This window comes from Hyperolius riggenbachi, chromosome 4 (assembly GCF_040937935.1).
Source record: "Hyperolius riggenbachi isolate aHypRig1 chromosome 4, aHypRig1.pri, whole genome shotgun sequence".
Classification (NCBI taxonomy): Eukaryota; Metazoa; Chordata; class Amphibia; order Anura; family Hyperoliidae; genus Hyperolius; species Hyperolius riggenbachi.
In genome coordinates, this window is record NC_090649.1 from 315,556,224 (window position 1) to 315,578,374 (window position 22,151).

The window sequence follows — 22,151 nt, forward strand, 5'->3', positions numbered from 1 at the left end:
CTTGTAAAAGCATTCCAGAGTCAGAAAAGTCAGGCTGACAAGAGACGCTCGTTGGAGTGGAAATTCCAACCTGGAGATCTGGTTTGGGTGTCAACCCGTCACCTGACCCTGAAACAACCCTCTGACAAGCTTGGTCCCAGGTTCGTGGGCCCATTCCCAGTTAATAGGAAGATCAACAATGTCACATATACCATTGATCTTCCTACCAGCATGCGTGGAGTGAGGTCCTTCCATGTATCACTTCTCAAACCCGCAGTCCAGGTGGGCCCCACTCCTCCTCCTCCTGTCTTAGTCGATGCCCAACCCGAGTATGAGGTGGAGAAGATCATAGACTCACGTACTGTACAAAACTCGGTGCAGTATCTCGTACATTGAAAGGGGTACGGCATTGAGGAAAGGCAATGGGTACCTGGGAACCGTATGCATGCGGATGACTTGGTTAGGGAGTTTCATGCTTTACATCCAGGGAAACCTGGAAGGAGCTGTCCGGAGTCCACTCCTCGGGGGGGGTACTGTGAGGACGCGGAAGAGCCGCCGCCATGATCCGGCGGCAGGCGGCTCTTTCCGCGTCCAGACGCGTGCCACATACGGAGAGGCAGCCGCCTCCCCTCTGCATGAGGCGGCTGTCCCCGGGCAAGAGTCGGCAGGGCACGCAGAAACCGCCGCGTGGGACGCGGCGGTCGCTGCCCATAACCCCGCTGCGGAGACACCGCAGAGCGGGGCAGCTGTAGCTGGGACATGTAGTCCCTCAGGAGTTAGAGTGACGCGCGCGCGCGCGCACTCAAGACATAATTTATGACTCCCTGAGGGGAGTCAGCTGACCAGGCTGGTCAGCTGACTCCAGCACCTATCCCTATTGGTCCAGCACTTAGGGAGGTGCCGAAAGGCACATAGGTATATATATTGCTGGCTGTTCATTTGTTCCTTGTCTGGCGTTGCGTTCACATACGTGGGAGCACCCAGATCCGTTAGTCAGATCCGTTAGTGTGCCGGGACCAGCTGGAGCTGTAATCCTACACTAAGCTAGATTTGTTGATAGCTTAAAGTACTAGTTTGATTGTGATTATCCGTTATGACCTTTGCCTGCCTCGACTATCCTTCTGAACTCTGACCTTGTACCTCGTTATATCTGACACTCCGTTGCTGAACCTTGCCTATACTTTGACTCCGCCTCTGCCTCCTGATTTTGTACCCCGATATATCTGATACCCCGTTGCCGAACCCTGCCTGTACTTTGACTCTGCCTTTCGTCCACTGATCTTGTATCTTATCTGTCTGTGTGTTTACGACTTGGCTTGCCCGACCTCGAGAACCGACCTCACGATTGGAGGCGGTTCCTTGTCCTGTTAGTGACACTTGCGCCTGAGTGTCACTTTCGGACTTTCCTTCCCACTGTCAGTCTGACTCCTCCCGTCTTGGAGAGCTCAGACCTGTGGAAGGAATCTGTGCGGTTCTCCTTGCTGCACTGAGGCTTGTCCTCTGTATTACTGTTGCACCAATCACAACACTCTACTCAGGTGACCAGAGGTTAGCTAGTATATTGGATTATCGGTGATACTGCAGATCACATATAATCTGATATACGTCTGTATTTCCCGTGATACTGCAGTTCACCGGTAATCAGACCTCTCTGTGCTTCACCGAGCGTTACAACCCTCCTGTACCTGAAACAGTCAAAACTGTATTGTTTTCCCTTAAAGTGGAATGAAACCCAGCATTTGTTCTTTGCTTTAATAGATTATTTACAGCATATTATATACAACCAGCATTTTTTTTACTAGAACAGCATTCAAAGGGTTACACAAAGGACTTAGAAGTTCCCTGCCAGCAAAGCTGGACGCATCCGAACTGCAGATAATGTTATCTTGTATTTAATTGTATCAAGTGAGGGATATAAATAAACACTTCTCTGACACTGCAGGCTCTGCTGAACAAAGACAGTCATAAAGTATTTCTGCTTAAGTTAGAAGATGAATAAAGCAGTTATAAATAAAATGCAAACTCAGCTCTCAGAGAAAAAAAACGTGTACTTTGGGAACTTGTAATTTCTAAATGAATAATAATACTTATGCACAAATGCAAATATGATAACCGTATGGCATATAAAAAGTAGGAAAACATGTTTTTATTGATTATTATGTCAGGGTTTTATACCGCTTTAAATACAAAATAATACTGTAAGGTACAGGAAAGTCCTATTTAGGAGTAGGACTATACAATCGTTTATCTCATCAGTTTATTTTCATTTTCAGTTTGCCATTAAAATTCAGAGAGCAGATCTTCTCACTGGATGATCACTGTTGCTATTTCTAATTTATCAGTATTCTGAAGCTGATTGCTGTTGCCTAAACTCTGCTGTGTTTAGCTACTCTTCGAGATCAAAAAAGACAAAGGGTGCTGTATATAAATATATAGTGGCTTGCAAAAGTATTCGGCCCCCTTGAAGTTTTCCACATTATGTCACATTACTGCCACAAACCTTAATAAATTTTATTGGAATTCCACGTGAAAGACCAATACAAAGTGGTGTACATGTGAGAAGTGGAACGAAAATCATACATGATTCCAAACATTTTTTACAAATAAATAACTGCAAAGTGGGGTGTGCGTAATTATTCAGCCCCCCTGAGTAAATACTTTGTAGAACCACCTTTTACTGCAATTACAGCTGCCAGTCTTTTAGGGTATGTCTCTACCAGCTTTGCACATCTAGAGACTGAAATCCGTGCCCATTCTTCTTTGCAAAACAGCTCCAGCTCAGTCAGATTAGATGGACAGCGTTTGTGAACATCAGTTTTCAGATCTTGCCACAGATTTTTGATTGGATTTAGATCTGGACTTTGACTGGGCCATTCTAACACATGAATATGTTTTGTTTTAAACCATTCCATTGTTGCCCTGGCTTTATGTTTAGGGTCGTTGTCCTGCTGGAAGGTGAACCCCCGCCCCAGTCTCAAGTCTTTTGCAGTCTCCAAGAGGTTTTCTTCCAATATTGCCCTGTATTTGGCTCCATCCATCTTCCCATCAACTCTGACCAGCTTTTCTGTCCCTGCTGAAGAGAAGCACCCCCAGAGCATGATGCTGCCACCACCATATTTGACAGTGGGGATGGTGTGTTCAGAGTGATGTGCAGTGTTAGTTTTCCGCCACACATAGCGTTTTGTATTTTGGCCAAAAAGTTCTGTTTGGTCTCATCTGACCAGAGCACCTTCTTCCACATGTTTGCTGTGTCCCCCACGTGATTTGTGGCAAACTGAAAATGGGACTTCTTATACTTTTCTGTTAACAATGGCTTTCTTCTTGCCACTCTTCCATAAAGGCCAATTTTGTGCAGTGCATGACTAATAGTTGTCCTATGGACAGATTCCCCCTCCTGAGCTGTAGATCTCTGCAGTTTGTCCAGAGTCACCATGGGCCTCTTGACTGTATTTCTGATCAGCGCTCTCCTTGTTCGGCCTGTGAGTTTAGGTGGACGGCCTTGTCTTAGTAGGTTTACAGTTGTGCCATACTCTTTCCATTTCTGAATGATCGTTTGAACAGTGCTCCGTGGGATGTTCAAGGCTTTGGAAATATTTTTGTAGCCTAAGCCTGCTTTAAATTTCTCAATAACTTTATCCCTGACCTGTCTGGTGTGTTTTTTGGACTTCATGGTGTTGTTGCTCCCAATATTCTCTTAGACAACCTCTGAGGTCATCACAGAGCAGCTGTATTTGTACTGACATTCGATTACACACAGGTGCACTCTATTTAGTCATTAGCACTTAGCAGGCAATGTCTATGGGCAACTGACTGCACTCAGATCAAAGGGGGCTGAATAATTATGCACACACCACTTTGCAGTTATTTATTTGTAAAAAAATGTTTGGAATCATGTAGGATTTTTGATCCACTTCTCACGTGTACACCACTTTGTATTGGTCTGTCACGTGGAATTCCAATAAAATTGATTCATGTTTGTGGCAGTAATGTGACAAAATGTGGAAAACTTCAAGGGGGCCAAATACTTTTGCAAGCCACTGTATGTCCTGCTGCTACCTTGTATGAGGTGGGTAAAGTCCACTCACCTACTAGAGGAATTCAAGGAGAAAATATTAAAACAAGGTGCGCTGGAAAGTAATGTATAAATGTAATGCTTTACCTTTATTAGTTATATCCTTAAAGCGGTATAAAACCCCGACATAATATACAATACAAACATGTTTTCCTACTTTTTATATGTATCAGCATACATATATGCTCAATACAGAACTTTGTAATTTCCAGTATAGACTTAAAAATATTACAGTTATACACATACTACATAGAAGAGACACTGTGTACTATCATACCATCCACAGGACTACTATGAAGTCGAGCTGATCTGGACTGGATTGTGCATATTAACCCCTTCCCGACCACCTAACGCACGATCATTCCCTGCACAGACATAGGAGCTGAGCTGGCAGGCTATTAGGAGAAATACAAAACAAACAAAAAAAAGTTTCTTGACATCTGTACAGTGCTGCGATCTAGTGCAGCACTGTACAGGGGACATTTAGCTGTCCCTCCGAGCAGCTCACAATCAAATCCCTGTCATAGGCTGATGTGTAGGTGCCCCACAGTATAGATTATAGGTGCCTGCAGTATAGATTAGATAGGTGCCTGCAGTACAGATAAGATTGGTAGGTGCCCATCAGTATAGATTAGATAGGTGCCCAGCAGTATAGATTAGATAGGTGCCTGCAGTATAGGTTAGATAGGTAGGTGCCCAGCAGTATAGATTAGATAGGTGCCTGCAGTATAGGTTAGATAGGTAGGTGCCCCGCAGTATAGATTATAGGTGCCTGCACTATAGATTAGATAGGTGCCTGCAGTACAGATTAGATTGGTAGGTGCCCCACAGTATAGATTAGATAGGTGCCTGCAGTATAGATTAGATAGGTGCCTGCAGTATAGATTAGATAGGTGCCTGCAGTATAGATTAGATAGGTAGGTGCCCCAAAGTATAGATTAGATAGGTGCCTGCAGTACAGATTAGATAGGTGCCTGCAGTATAGATTAGATAGGTAGGTGCCCTGCAGTATAGATTAGATAGGTGCCTGCAGTATAGATTGGATAGGTAGGTGCCCTGCAGGATAGATTATAGGTGTCTGCAGTATAGATTAGATAGGTGCCTGCAGTATAGATTAGATAGGTGCCTGCAGTATAGATTAGATAGGTAGGTGCCCCGCAGTATAGATAAACGGTGCAGAGATCAGGCATTGTAGTTAAAACTCACCTTTCTTCCGCCGATCATCTCAGCTTCAAACTCCTTCCTGTCCCGGCATCTGTGTATTGGTAACAGGACCCCCTGTGGTGACATGCGGTCACGTCATCGCAGGGGGCGCTGTTACCAATACGTCAGATGCTGAGAGAGGAAGGAGATGGAAGATATGAGCATCGGTGGAAGAAAGGTGAGTTTTAACTACTATCATGCACACTCTCCCCACCGCCGCAGAGGGTGCGGGGCCTCTTCAGGCGCGGGGCCTGGGGCGATTGCCCCGCTTGCCACCCCCAAAGGCCGGCTCTGCTCAGAGGAGCTCACAAACTAATCCTACCATAATCATAGTCTAATGTCCTACCATATTATTATTATGTATTTATATAGCACTGACATCTTCTGCAGCACATTACAGAGTACCTAGTCATGTCACTGACTGTCCTCATGCTTACTGGATTGATTATGCCCTTCTTGGCTACAAAGGAAAATGTACCTATATTTACAATGATCTAACCTAACCCTACTCTTACACAGAGTTCTACCCATGCCTAACCCTAATGCTGGGGATACACGGTACGTTTTCCCCCTTATCAATCGAGCCGCTGATGGCTCGATTGATAATTTCCGACAGGTCCGATGACCCTGCTCAATCCCCGCCCGCTCGACGAGTGGGAATCGATCCGGACGGCGGCGGGGACGAGCAGGGACGAGCGGGGACGCATCGAAAGTCGATCCGGCAGCTAATCGGGCCGCCGGGTTGTACCGTGTATCAGCAGCATAAGACCCACCTCCCCCCAGTGCAGTCTAACCTTAACCACCCCTTGATGTCTAACCTTAACCAAAGCCGCACAACATTTACTGTTTATTGCTGCCAATTGTGCCTTTTTTTAGCGGTGCTGCTCCTGTACCATTTTTACCTGATCTGGGTATTCTCACCCACATATTGCATCTACATCTGCTTTCCCTCACACTCTACATCACCCACCTTAGCCACTCTAAGTGCTGAGAGTAACGTTCCACATGCATACTCTGACTTTTTCAGATGTTTTTGATTTACAAAAAAATAAATAAATTGCGGATATCTGCTTTCACACAGACTTTATGATTTTTCAATAAGTCTGCTCCGTGAAGCATGTGCTCCTTTCATTAGAATTGTTCCCTTATCACAGCCAGAATTTAAAGGATACCCGAGGTGACATGTGACATGATGAGATAGACATGGGTATGTACAGTGCCTAGCTCACAAATAAATATGCAGTGTTCCTTTTTTTCTTTCTCTGCCTGCAAGAGTTAAATATCAGGTATGTAAGTGGCTGACTCAGTCCTGGCTCAGACAGGAAGTGACTTCAGTGTGACCCTCACTGATAAGAAATTCCAACTATAAAACACTTTCCTAGCAGAAAATGGCTTCTGAGAGCAGGAACGTGTCATTGTGCAAAAACAATAAAACAGTTAAAACTTAAAAAGTAGATTTAAACATAAACTAAAACTGTGGAGCATCTTAAAAAGTTATTTTTAGGAGAAGGAAGATAGATCGTTTATTTCATTAGTTTATTAGAATGAAAATCAGGAGATCAATAGGTGCATCTACCTCCCAACAGACTTTGTGGAGTAGAAGGAAGCTACCCTTTGTCCTTATATCGACTGTCAGGCACTAGACAAGGTCACTTTTCAGAGCCGCACCCCTTCCTCTCTTTCATAAACTCTTTCAGAGAGTCTGAAACTCACATACTCAACATATTTTCCAAAAATGATCTTCATAGGACCAACACCCTGGTCTTTATCAGGGAGAAAGTGAACGTCACTCATAATACTGACATTTTGAATATCTGATGATGTCATCTAGTTTGCAAAATGCAACTGTAATAAATAATTACCGATGTTTCCCATGACTTCCTTGAAAATGTGCTCATTGGCTGGACATCTTGGTCTTTTCTCCAACTCTCCAGTTACTTTACAGTTACACATGTAGAAAGTTCTCCAGTGCCTGTAGGAGAACGGTCTCTACCCCAAGCTATAGAAGATTGTTTTTTTGGAAATCAAGGTACAGTTTCTGAGTTTGAACATTTCAGATGATTGGATAGCCATGGACCCTAACAAGGTTTCAGCCATTCTAAATTGACCCACTCCTTCCTCTGCTTCTCTGCTACTGCTACTTCTATCAAAAATATTTGAAATACATCTCCAAGGCCACTTCTTCTGTTGTTGTTATTTACAATGTCAAAATTAATAAAAGTGTGTGTGTGTGGTGTGTGTGTGTGTGTGTGTGTGTGTACTGCTGCATTGGATTGGATCTTAAAGGGGTCTACGTGCAATTCTGATCTACTCCAATGAGCCTAAAATAGCTCCATACAGAACACCTAGACATCCTAAATAGGCACACTTTACTCTTGATTCATTTTTCATCTTTCCTGCTTCAAGAATGGTAAACCAGGCAGGCTTTCTCACCGCTACCCCAGTCCACTTCTGGATGTTACACTGAAAATCATCTTAAGCAAAGGAAATTTCCCTATTCTGGAAAATAATTTGCTGGCACACATCAAGAAATCCTGCCCTATATCTCCACTTCCTTATACCCTAAACTGTGGGAAGCCACGTTGCTGGTTTTAGCTGTGTGTACAGCTGTGCTCACTGACTTGGGCACATGCACATGAATATATGGTCATCAGTGTCCGCAGGTGTGAACATACCTATGGGCTAGTTAAATATTCAGATAATTTTTTTTTTAGCTGCATGCTTTGTATTGCCTTGCTCAAGTTTAAAGAGGAACTCCAGTGAAAATAATGTAAAAAAAAAAGTGCTTAATTTTTACAATAATTATGTATAAATGATTTAGTCAGTGTTTTCCCATTGTAAAATCTTTCCTCTCCCTGATTTACATTCTGACATTTACCACATGTGACATTTTTACAGCTGGCAGGTGATGTCACTGGAAGGAGATGCTGCTTGTTTTTTTGGTAGTTGGACCCAGCTGTAAACATCTGTTATTTCCCACAATGCAATGAGGTTCACAGACAGGAAACTGTCAGGAACATGGTCCTGACATTACACTGTGGGAGGGGTTTCACCACAAATTCAGCCATACAGTCACCCCTGATCATGCGTTTGTGAAAAGAAAAATATTTTTCATGGGAAAGGAGGTATCAGCTACTGATTGGGTTAAGTTCAATTCTTGGTCATGGTTTCTCTTTAATACTTTACCTAAACCTGCTAATTCCTTTTGTCTGACCTCTGCTATGTTTGCCTCCCTGTCCCCTGGCCTTTGCTAAAACTGACTTCGGTTGGACAGTTTGACCATCTGTCCCTGTCTCCTGCCACATTCAGCCTTGTCCTTCAGTTGTAATCTTGTTACTGTTGTAATCTTTCTCACCTCACTACTTTTTTTGGGGGGGAAAGCATGGAAAGCTGCAGCCTGGTATGTCAATACCATGACAGCCTAATATTAAAGACACTTGAGAACAGTTGGCAAGTATTTGAAATCTGCACCCAAATGTACAAAGAGCCAATCAAACAGGCTGGCCCCTGCCAAAATCTGTCAGAGGAGTCTCCTATTGCTCAGTCAGGCCCTTTCTCTGATACTGTAATAATAATCTTTGGCTTCAGGGGTGTTTGAATCACATGGCTGAAACACACTAGAGGCCAGTGTAGTCAGATATCTGATCTGCAATACTCATTCTGCTTCAGTAACTTCTAAAATATTAGCAGGAAAAATAAGCATAACAAGCAAATACCATTTTGCAAACACAGAATGAAGAAGAGGGTTACTTTATGGGTCTTTGCATAGGTTTCCTTCAAATGCTATTTAAATTACCTTTCTAATTTAAAATCTAATTGGGAATACATTTTCGAAACTGGCAGTATTTGTAAATGCCACTTTTTTGCAACCATAGCAACAGTACTACATCTGAAGTACAGAGTACGGAATCCCCTATTCCTGAGTAATTAGTTACACTGAGCAGAAACCCTTGGTACTTTTGCAGTACACCTGGACTAATCCAGTCTTTGCAGCAAGCTGTGACATCCTCATCTGGAATTTCTGGTTCAGGCTGGGTGTACACTTGTCAATGCGTAAAAGGTTGCATTTTCTGTCATGTGCGTTTTTTGTGAGTTTGCGTGTTTTTGCGCATATGCAATTTTCTTGTGTTTTGTGTGCATTTTAACATGTTTGCAGTTTGTTTTCCATACGTTTTTCTATTGCATTTTATGCAAATCACTAGGAAAACAGCAGGAACCGGAAATACATCACAAAACATTGTTTTTTAATAAAAAACACATTACATTGCATCACCATTGACTTTCATTAGATGCGTTTTTGGAAAAATATGCAACAAAACCAGCGTTTTTAAAAACACATATAAAATGCATATGCATTTTTTTTACTAATATTGCAGGCAAAAATGCTGCATTTTCCGCAAAGCTAGTGTTTCTGCTAAGTGTGTTCCTAGCCTCAAACTGTTTGGATCCTCTGTTCTTGAAGGTGCATGAACAATGTAAGCAAGTTGCGATAAGGATTGTCAAAACTCTTGTAATGTAAACACTTGACACAATGTAACTATGTAACTTGACACAAGGTTGCTTTTTATTCAACAAAAGCAGAATTTCACTATAATACTATAAACTATGTATTTTTATGCTTCCTGCTATGCACCATGCATCTGACCATCTCAGACCAAAATATGTCAAATGGATCTTGCAAACTACGACCAAGTAGACCAGGCTATCTAATATGCACCTTGCAAATGAAGATCACATCTACTGAGCTATATTAGATGAGGTTTTACCACTTTAATTTTAGAAGACCAAATTTGTCTCATCTGGTGATTCCCAGAGACAAATCTTATTGAGGACTATTCACCCACTTGGAATTCTTTATAGGAAGAGAATCAATTGGTCTGCAATCATTCAAATATTACGAGAACAGAAAAATGCAGCATTCAGCTACGCAAACTAAATAACAGGGGAGCAGATGGAGGAGAGATTTGTCTCTTAAACCATCCAGCTGTCAGTCAACTTCAACAAGATTCCCCTGACAATGGCTGATGGATGAAGCCTACATCATAGTTCCACCAGAAACCTACCTTGGGCAGAGCATGCACAGTAACGCCATTTGTAGGTTTAGAGTAAAATTCCACTTTCACAAAAAATTGATTTGAGCATGTATCAGTGCTGTACAAATCTTTAGTAATTTCATGTTAAGAAAAAAATTACCATTCCATCTCAACTTTCAGCCAGTGATGAAATTAGAAATGCAACCACAAACTTAAGTGCTCCTTTTTTCAAGCATGGAAGTTGTACTCTGTTGGCTCAAGTATTTTCTCTCCCAGTATGAGTAATTAGATGCACAGTGGAGGAGCATGCATCCAGCGATGTGTACTCAGCAGACTTCTGCTGCTTGAGCAAATAAGGAAAGAGTTGCTTGGCACTCGGCAAGCAGAGGGACCGCACCACACTATACACAGCAAACAATGATCTGATACCACCTATGAGCACCGCTGGCTTCGTGGTGCATAAGGATGTGCTTCCAATAAAGTAAGGAAGAAGAAACACTCACAATCACAGTACAACAAGATTCAGACTGGGCACTGACCTTTTACATGCATTTATTCCCATACATTGCAGTCATCATGACATTACAGTTAAGTATGATTGTGCATCAAACCTGATTCTGTGGTGTATGCTCAGGTGGAGAGAGGTAAGGTGACCTGGTGGTGATAGGACAGGCACCGAGCAAATCTTGCTTTGATAAAGGGGCCCCTACATGGCTCCGAAACGTTGGCCATATACTTTTTCATGGAACCAATAAAGATTTACTCTGGATGTGCCAGCTCTTTAGTTTGTTGAAAGGTCAGGAGGAGTTCATTGCCCTGGGAATCAGGTTTCGCTTCTCGTGACTCTGATTCTTTCTCCTTTTAATTTGTAAGGAGCAGGTATTAGAGTCACATGATGCATTACATGATTTGCAGGGCAGTGAATTCCTCCTGACTATGTCCGCTCATTTGGGTGCTGAACAGCAGCAGTCGTTAGAGCTCGGTTGTTTGATTCACTATACCTAATTTAAACACCAACACTACATATTACTAAATGTATCTCTTCTAGGGACAGTCCAGGAATCTACAATACAAAGATGAGCTGGATCCAATGTCATTCCCTGGTCAACGGGGTAATCCACTCATTAATGTGACAAATTTAAAGCCCTTTAGTTAGTGCAATCTTAAAATGATAAAACTCTATGGAGAGTCTGTGAAAAGAGCAGTTCAAGGTATGCAGTTTTGACACATTATGTTCAGCACCATTCATTTGGACACCAGTGCTTACCTATTCCACTGTTGATACTGACACATGTAGTGATTTATCAGCAGAAGGTATTTGGCTAAATAATAGGTGACTAACTGGGTATTGAAATATAAGCAGAGTGTGCCCACCTTGAATGTTGGCTATAAGATTTTGGCTTTCAGTGTTTAAATTCTGGTCCAGAAGAGATGGAGATAAAGAGGATTATCATTTAAGGATATTGGGGAGGTGTATGTGTCATTTAGGATGGTTAGTGTTAAAGAATATAGTACACAGTATCAAAAAATGTATCAACACATATGTTTGGGGGGGTAAGAAAGTTAGAACCTCTTTCCAAATTATGACATTACCCAAACAACTGGGAGGCATGGGTCTCCCATGCATTAAAACATATTATCATGCCGCAAATTTAGACATGATTAGATTTTGGTGGTCCCCCTTGGCAGCTCAACCATGGGTGTCTTTTGAACGAAATGAGTTGGGGTGTGACCTCAAAGACCTTCTTCTTAGCATTCAGATGGGCGCTAAACCCCCTAAATCCCCATTCCTATCAATCCAAGCAACCCTACGTTCATGGGAATATTTCACTAAAAATCCTCCAGAACCTACCTCCTCCATATCAATTAAAGCAAACATAAAAGTCCTTGAACTTCTCTCCCGAGACCTTAATCTTAATCCTTGGGCCAATCTAGGCCTAACTACCATAAATGACTTGTTTATAGGGAATAAAGTAAGATCCTTTAATTGTTTAACACAGGCATATAACCTTCCTCATACGCAACTATTTACATATCATAGAGTACTACATATAATTAAAGGGTTCAAAATAACCCCACCTAAACTATATCCCAATATTGCAACTATGCTTAACTACAAGGGATATAACAGAGGCGGGCTGTCAGTCTGGTATAGAGCGTTACTGGTAAATTCACAAACCGCACTTAATAAATATGCAAATATCTGGTCGGATGATCTTCAAATCAATATCTCAAGCCTCCAACTTCTCCAAACCCATAGAGTAATATCGTCCATCTCGAAATGCAACACACACTGGGAGATGTTACGAAAAATTCTATACAGGTGGTATATGACCCCAAGAAAGATAGCTTCCTTCACACAGGAAGCGACACAGATATGTTGGAAATGCAACAATCAAATAGGAACCTACATCCATATGTTTTGGGAATGCCCACTAGTGTCAGAATTTTGGAATGAGGTTGAGTGCCTGATACGCCACTCTTTAATGCCAGACTTCCACCTCACTCCACAATTAGCCATTCTACTAGTGGACTGTAATAATATCCCCCAGACACTACAACCAACCATTTGCCACATTATATTAAGCGCTCTACACCTAATTACGGCTAATTGGAAATCACAAGAAAAATTTGAAATCTCTCAGCTTTTAGTCAACACTCGAGCTAACCTGCTCTTGGAATATAGAATCAGAGCCAGACTCTTCTTAGCGCATGAGAATTTTAACCCTCAACACCTCTAGTCATATCTCTAATCTCCCCGATAAATACAATTATGCTCCTGTCTACAAGTTGTGAAGACAGAGGATTAATCTCACTATAGGCGTAACCTTAAGAAGCGTATCCACACCATGGTGGAAACACCACTTGAGCTTATATGTATGAACACACATCAAAAACACACTAATCTCTATGCTTTTTCTCTCGCTGTCAGAATATGTTACTGTTATGTTCCCCTCTTCTAGGGTATGTTTATGTTATGTCTTTCTCTAATCCTACTTTCCTACCCACTCCTGGTACTTTGCATTGTTATACTTAGGAATCAGCAAGAGACTGACGGAGGATCTATTGAGCCACCTGATTCCGCCAGTTAAGTTCATAGGCGGTGCTCTCCCCTGTCAGCCCTCAGGGTTAAGTAAATGACAGTTAAGAGGGGCACTTAGTACCCAAGACATTACTATTGATACTGTATAATATGCATATATAATTGTATATTCTTGTTTCTTGATATATTATTTGTTATTCGTTTTTTCCAATAAAAACTTTATGATGGAAAAGAATATAGTACACAGGTTAGTTTTAGGGGCGTAACAATACACCCTGCAAAAGATGCAGCCGCAGGGGGGCCCAGAAGCTGTAGGGGGCCCCATGGGGGAGAAGTTTATTTTCCCTGTCCTGAGAGACTGAAAACTAAGGGCAAGGAGAGAAAAAAACTTTCTGCTCTCTGCAAATTTGTTTTAATGACTGCATCTGCAAAGCCACTGATAATGAATCATACAAAGTTGTGTAGACAGTCCCTATTCAATGTTCAGCAGGGTCTTGTGTACAAATCGCAACTGCTGTCAGTTTTTATCTGCATGGGGAAAACACATTCAAGTGTGCACTAGCCAATTGAATAACATTGGTTCTCAGTTCACCTGTACAGAAAGTGAGGGGGCCTCATCCAAAGTTTTGAAGGGGGGCTGTGAGAATCTGCAGTTTCAAGAGTAAAATTAATATGATTCCTCATGTTGTTGCCACAGCTTCCCCTAACATTGTTCAGTATGAATGCTCAGACCTAGTCAGGTGTGAATGGGAACCCCCGTTCCAGAAAAAACAGCTCGAAGCGTTGTCGTATGAATTGGAGACTGATTCAGAGTCGTTTTGTGAGTACTGCATTGCCAGAAGTGAATCTGTCTTGAGAGCATGTATAAGTTATGCTTCAGCCTTAAGAGAAAAAGAGGGGTGTGAATTTGACTTTGTGAATCCGCTGATTTGTATGTGGAAAATGATTCTGAATGAATTACGTGTACGTCATTCAGGTGACGTTTGTAAAGGTACATTGTCAGCAGGCGTTTCTGAGATCCAGCAATCCAGCCTGGAGACCTCAGAATCCCTGTCTTTGGAGTGTTCGGTTTCGCAACCTAAAGCGATTGTGGATTCGCAAATTTTGCGTTCTGTCTCCTTGGATTCGATATCGTTAGCCGAGTCTAAGAATGAGACAGCACTTTGGTTTTGTTAACCTGATACTGAAGCACCTTTGCTCTGTCCAGAGAAGATGTCTCTGAGCCTGCCCTGTATCATGAATAAAGACATTATGTCCACTCGCATTGACATTTGCGAGTCTGATTCTGAAGTAAGTACTGACTCTCCACCCAGTAATCTGGATGAGTCAATACTACCTTGTTTAAAATCTCCTGCAGTGTCCCTAGAGGCTCGTCTAGGTATTGCAACCATTGTTACCTGTTTCTCTGCTATTTTTGAATTGCAGTCGGGTTTGACTGCTATGGAGGAATTTCCCTGCAGTGAAACGAAACTCAGAAGGCCAGAGTTAGTTTCACTAGATATTTCTGTGTATCCCTGTCCTGATGATGAAATTCAGTCTCAGTTTATGGTGGAACCTTCCCTGGGACATCTGCCCGGTTCACAAAATAAAGTTCAAGCTTTGCCCTGTAACATGGATAGTTTAGAATCCTTCTTAGGAGACTTGAAAAAGGATGTTCCTGAGGTCCTGTCTGACCTCCTGGAGATCTCCGAGTTCCTCCCAAGGGGTGCAGAACTTGTAGGAGACGTCTCCTGCCCCCCAAGTCCTTCTGAGGTGTTGCCCACTTCAGTAGGCATTGCTGCCTTGCTGGCTACCTTTTCAGCTCTGATGGAGCTTCACGTCTGTGTAGTCAATGATGATATTGCAGTCACAGAAATTTCTGAATTTGAGTCCGAGTCTTCTTTTGAAAGACCAGTGCCTGTGGCCCCTACACGTGATGAACTTATGCCTGGTCCTGGTTTTGGTTTTCTCGTATCGGACTCTGAGGTTGGCAGTTCCCCAACATCTCCTGAGGTTTCTCCTGTGCTGGTGTACCCCAGTGTGCTCTGTGATCCAGAAAGCCCAAGTGTGCCTCGGTTACCAGCGTACTCAGATGCTTCCTCGGTGGAGACATGTTCTGATTTAGCCTGCCTGTTTGCATGCCCAGAAGTGGTCCCTGAAAGTCCTGATCTTGATGGGTGTCCTGCTAATTCTGAATCTGGAACTGTCATAGGTTCCATGGGGGTGCTTGGTAGCTCTCCATGTGAGCCTGGTGAGCGTTCTGGCTTCTTGGATTCTTTGCGGAGCTTCAAGGCGTTCTGGGAGATTCCAAGAGAAGTTTTGCTTGGTACCCTGAATACGATCAACAGCGGCTTTTGTTTTGAAAGAGACACTTCGAACAGGTTTTGTGGCAGATTTGGTATTTTCGGACGCTCCTTGGAAGGTGGTGGGTATTGTCTGGAGGGTGTCGATGGCTTCTTCTCTGGCGTTCACAGTCCTGATGGGTGTTATACTGAGACTGGTAGTACTGATGGGCATGTTTCGGTGGCTTCTGTTTCCGATGAGGTCGGTTTCGGGTGGACTGACTCTGGAATTGGACCTTGTCGGGCTGCCCCGACCTTCATGAGTCTTCTGTTAGAATGGTTTGGAGATATCAGTTTTGAGGGTCGTCTGGAATTTGACCCTAGAAGGGGGGGTACTGTGAGAATCTGCTCAGCTGCCTGTGCAGACAGGCAGCGTTTTGACCACTGTTCACGTCTGCATTCTGCAGGTCTCTTTAAGAGAGACCTTCTGTCAGTTCTTCAGCTTGTGTTGCTGAGGAATTTGCATCAAGTGGTATAGTTACATCTGCACCGATGGTTTAAGCGACGTACCGGGATCACCCCTGGAGTCACAGGGATCACATGTATCAGTTGAAAGGATCCGCACCGTCTAAAACATGGGTATTTATTAAAGCTCTTTAAAATGACATGAAAAATGTCAAAGTGCACTCTGGATCACCATTGACGCACAGCGTTTCGGATATACTCCTTCCTCAGAATGGTTACAGTACACACTGTAAAGCGCTGCAGAAGAGGTAGAGCCTTAATAAATACCCATGTTTTAGACGGTGCGGATCCTTTCAACTGATGCTGAGGAATTTGCATACATTAGTCATGCAAATCCCTTACCTGCCTTCTTTTGATGACTGGCACTATAAAAGCATTCTGCTCCCAGAATGCTTTGCTGGTCATTTCCCTTCCATGGTCTGTTCCTGATGGACACTGCTGGAGTGTCAGCCGTTGCTATGTAGTATACACTCCTAGTGAGTGTCAGCCATGCTACTTCTCGTTGAAGATTAGTTTAGAGTTATTCGTGGGACTGCGCTAGGCAGATTCCCTAGTTTAGTTAGGATTGTATTATTTGTATTGCCTGTTCTGTCTGTCTGTGGGGTGCTAACCAGAGAAGCGGTTGCTACTGGTAGGCCTTTCTGTTCTGTTATTATCTTCTCTGGATCGCACTAGTCCCTTTGCGCTAGTGCTGTGGATCCTTCTGTTCTGTCTTCTGGGATCGCGCTAGCCACTTTTCGCTAGCGCTGGGGATCCTTCTGTTCTGTCTCCTGGGATCGCGCTAGCTACTTTTCGCTAGTGCTGTGGATCCTTCTGATCTGTCTTCCTGAATCGCACTAACCGCTAGCGGTAGCGGCTGTGGATCGTTCTGATCTGTGTTTCTGCTTGGATCACACTTGCTCTGACGGAAGAGCAGTGGATCCTTTCTGCCTAGTTCCTGTTTCACGTTTGTCTGTCTTGTCTGATTCGAAACGCTTGCTGTAGGCTCGGTGAGGTAACCGTTAAGCAAGAGCTCGCGTTCTCTGTTTCGTGTTTGTCTGTCTTTGGTTAGTTAGGCGTGCTTGTCTCTGTTGTGCGTAACACGCGGAGACCGCGCATAACCGTGTGCACTGTTGCGAATGAGTGCGGTGTTCGCGGTTAGCTAGCGTTTGTTATTTTTCGTATCTCCTTATTGTATTATTTGCTGTGCCTTTGCTACTCTCGTGCTCCGCCTTGCTGTACCTTGTGTCACGTCTGGCGATCGCACCTCTCGCAATCGCGTTCCTGCTTCTTATCTGCTGTGTGCTTCTCTTGCGATTGAGTTTCTTCCCTTCGTACAATTCCTGTCTGGCGTGTGTGGTAGGGCAGAGGAGCTGTTCCTCTGCACTCCACAGCTCCACCTGCCGACAGGAATTTCCCTCTGCAGGTGCATAGCACCTAGCCTGGGTGTCCTCAATTATACGCTTGTGGAGGAAATCCGCCGCGTCAGCGCACATCTGGTGCGCTGACCGCGAATACGATTCCGCAATCGTTACAGGGGCCCAGTGATTTCTAGTTACACACCTGGTTAGTTTTATTGGTTAGAGGTAGGTTTAGAAAGGGTAATTTAATCAGTGCACCTAAACTACACACTAGTTAAATGAACATAAATAATGAATGTTAATTATTCATGATATAATGTATTATTAATAATTATTATAATACATTATAAATATGAAAGCTAAAATAATAGTTTCCTACCTTCCCTGCTACTATTAGCTATTTGAATACTAATAGTCTTTGGTCCCTTCCTTTTCAGAATCTTTCTGTGTAGTGGGTGGCTTCCCCTGCACAGATGTCATATGGATGCGCCTGTGTAAGGGCTTTATCACACCAAGAGCCCTTTTCAAAGCGTCCACTGTTCGAAAAGCCCTTGGCTAATGCATCCCTATGAAGGTGTTCCCACAGTGCTGTGATTTTGTTATAATTGCAAACGTATGCATGTAGCCTTTTTTGCAGCAAATCAGCTTGAATGAATGTGCAAAAAATTACGATCATTCAAAAATCGCTCTGAAAATTGCTTCGCAAAATCGCAATCGCTAAGTGCTAGTGACTGAGTTAGTGTTTGCGTTATGGAACAGAGCAGGTGCTGATGCACAGCCATAGACGGCATACGTACCATTGAAAAACAATGCGTGCTGTCTAGAGCTGTGCATCAGCATCAACCTGATGACTATGGTGGGATTCGATTGTGAGCTCCTCTGAAGACGGCTAGTGACATGACTATGGTGTTCAAAAAGGGTCAGTACCTCCAAGTATTGTAAAAATAGCTCTTTCATTAAAAATACATCAAAAAATGGTATAAAGTGATGAAAAGTGCAGGGCTAAGATGCTTGGCCTGAAACAGTGGTCTGTGGCTAGATCTCAGCCCTGCACTTTTTATCCCTTTATACCATTTTTTACTGGAGTTTCAATTAAGGAGCTATGTTTTAAGAGCTATAACACTTGGAGGTGCTGACACATTTTTAAGACTGCACGATACCATCTGAGAGGTACAGAAAGACGGCCAGGTCATAGCACTCCTATCTTTTTGAAATACATGGGTGCTTATCACACCAGGAAGATAAGTGACATGACTATGTACTCTGTAAAGTACTTCAGACGCAGAAGATGTCAGTGCTATATAAATTCTACCTAATAAAAGCCATTGGACCTGTGTCCATGGGCTGTGTCTGTGTCAGGCCAGTGCCACTTGCACGGGTGGATGTGTGCACATGCTGGCAGACATGGGCGCTCGTGTGGGCGGATGGTGGCGCGCATGGCGGATGCTGCTTCTAGCATTTTAGAAAAGGGCCTACCAGTAAATACCTAGTACATAATAATAATAGGGTAGGGCATTAGATTATAACAATGGTGGAGATTAGATTGGGAGCTCCACTGAGTACAGTCAGTGACATGACTATGTATTCTGTAAAGCGCTGCAGAAGAGGTCAGTGCTTTATAAACCCTAAGTAATAACATCAGCAGCAACAGTGAAAGTGTCTCTCCATTCCCCCTTTCCCTCTCCATTTTGCAGCCCTCTTCAAATCAATTTGTGGTTCATGGTCTGGCTTCTTGTGCACAGGCTTGGCAGCAAAAGTGTCTCCATTCCCCATCCCTCCCTCCCTTGTGATCTAAAACAATTTTGTGTGACTTATCTGTCCAGAGGCTGACCTTTTACTGAGCCCTGAGCGGCACACACAATCCTTGTATTCTGACTGTGTGTGCATCCAGAGCTGTGAATCAGTGTCCACAGCAAGAGTGAAACTGTTCTCTCAGGAAGCTGTGGCTGGAGAAGATTGTGCCTTGGTGAGAGGGGACTGGAGGGGCAGGGCTTAGTTAAACAAATTTAGAAAGAGAGAAATGTTAACCCTTTCATTATTCATTCAAATTCAGCACAACATCATATTAATATTATTTAGTATTTATATAGTGCCAACATCTTCCGCAGTGCTGTACAGAGTGTATGATCTTGTCACTTTAGCCCCTCAGAGGGGCTAATAATATAACCCCTACCACCGACATATGTCTATATATGTATCATGTAGTGTATGTATCATAGTATAGGTCCAATTTTTAGGGGGAAGCCAATTAACTTTTTGGGATGTGGGAGGAAACCAGAGTGCACGGAGGAAACCCACACAGATATGGGGAGAACATACAAACTCCATGCAAATAGTGCCCTGGTTGGGATTTGAACTGGAGACCCAGCGCTGCAAGATGAGAGAGCTAGCCCCTACGTCATATGTATATGCTGCCTACAAATGCTGCGGTGTTTAATCTAAAATTTAGGTCTGCAGACACTTTAGGGTTAGGTGCAAGGAAAAGGATTTTCGTTAGGCATCTTGGGATAACCTTGTGGAGATAAGGGTTAAGCTTAACACACACCATACAATCTTGGTTGTACAGATTTACCAAATCTATGTAGTATAAGGGCCAACAGATTGAAAATACCTTGAATGATTGATTGGCAAAGCTCTTATACTACATGAAAGTGGTAAGATTGAACAACCACGATTGTATGGTGTGTGTTGAACCTTAGATTGACATTGGAGGTTACGGTTGGGAACAAGTAAGTTAACATTGGGAGGCTGGTTAAACTTAGGCATCAGAAAGGGATTAACATGAAGTAGGATGGTTAAGGTTAGGTGTTGGTAGGAGGTACTTTGCTACATGCATCAGTAAGATGTTGCCAAAGGATGAAGGAGAAACATAAAAAGCACTGCTGAAAAAAACAAGGCATAGCAGAACAAAACACTGGAACCAAATCAAATATACTATCAGATAAGTCATGGGAAGCAGCAGAATTTTCATAATGACATTATTTGTATGGTTTCCATCACTGTTCTGCAGTGAAGAGAAAGAGAAAGCCTGCAAATGCCTAGTTTATTAAGAAGGCAGTACTGTGTGCTGCATTGCTTTAGTAGGGGTTTTCATGTTTCTTTAGATTCTCCACAGAAAGTCTATTCGTTCTGGTCCTTCATAATCTTCTGCTACCCAAGCAGATTACAAACCTTCCTGACCACCATGAGGGAGAAGTACAAGTAAAAGTCTTGTTAGAATCATACAGTAGTATACATAAGTTCAGACTACTCATTACAAAAACAGCAATCTATCCAGGAATAAAAGGAAAATCCTTAAACTGCAGGTCATTAATAAACAAATACCAAACAAAGTGCTGGTGTAAGTAATGACTTCAAAAATGCACTGCCGGTTGGTCTATAAGGTGACAGTTGCCTTGGCAATGCAGTCTATTGTAAATGACACAGCATCTGCCTGGAAACCCCCTTACCTGTCCGCACTGAGAGCCGTGAGTGTGAACACAGATACACCGACAGAGGTGAGCTGAATGGACGGGATGAGCTTGCAGCAGACTTCCCCGAGCATCCACTCCTCAAAGAAGAAGCGGAAGGCGTCCACAGGCACACAAGTCACCAGCAGCAACAGGTCCCCAGCGGCCAGGCTGGAGATGAAGATATTTGGCACGCTTCTCATGGCGCTGTTGGTGATAAAGATCTTTACGAGAGTGACATTGCCCATAAGTCCGACCAAGATGATGATCAGGTAGAGAGATGGGATGACACACCGGATAACAAAAAATGCCATGTCTCTATTGGGGGGTGCAGAGTACTCTGGCAGGACGCTTGGCACAACCAGAGTCCCGTTACTCTGCAGGAAAGTCATATTCCACACCTGCCCAGTTATCATCTTCCAAGAGAAATGATAGTCCTCAAAGAACTGAAGCAGATAGTTTATGGAGAGTCAAGGCAAAGTTTCAGAACCTGCATCTCATGGAGAAATGTAAAGTGCTAGTCAGTCCTGTGACTTGAAAACTTCTTCAGCTGACAACTACAAACTTCCTAGATGAAAGGGTTACCTGCTTATTCTTGCTACACTGTTCCTCTGTGTAAAAGAGCAGTAGGAGAGTGGCTGCTGTGTGCTCCTGGCTGCAATGCTCTTATACTATACGCCTTCGTGGTCCTCTGAAGGGGAGGAGGGACTCTTCGATTCATCCAAAGCCAGCAGCGCCTTGTGTGAGGTATGTATCGACTCTTCACAGCATCACAAGCACTTAATCACTATTTCCTTCTGTTAAGAGAATTTTACCAGCGGCATCAAATTATTCACTGGAGACAAATTGTCCCTCAAGAGCTGGTACCTGTCTAGACTTCACATAAAAATCTGATATGCATTATTGTATGTGAGCCGTGCTGGCTTTGTGAGCTGCGCTGGCTTTGTGACTGATACAGGAGCTGTCCAACTCCTAGTGCTGAATCTGATCTGCTATAGCCTTTAGGTCCAAGGATGAAGGATGTGTGTGTTACAGGCAGATGCCGTGAATTATCTTGTGCCCACATCTGAAAATAACTCTCTGCTTTAATAGCACTTCTACTACAACTACTACTTGTAAATACATGCAAATGAATTCAGCTTCTGTAAAATCCATATCTTTACATGATATTATGTCAGCTACTGACTGACTATAGGTGGTCAATGAGACTGTTTATCCAAACTGTATGCAGTTTGGATCTGGCTCA

The 22,151-nt window shown here is 43.1% G+C and overlaps 1 protein-coding gene across 1 annotated transcript in view; it reads right to left on the reverse strand.

Moving 5' to 3' along the window:
• The window catches only part of NMBR (neuromedin B receptor), a 405,943-nt gene extending 384,971 nt beyond the window's left edge, over positions 1–20,972 (reverse strand). Inside the window, exon 1 of the mRNA XM_068279503.1 lies at positions 20,906–20,972. The gene's annotated coding sequence lies outside the window, so the exon portion shown is untranslated. The remainder of the gene's footprint in view (positions 1–20,905) is intronic.
• Between the last annotated feature and the right edge of the window lie 1,179 nt (positions 20,973–22,151).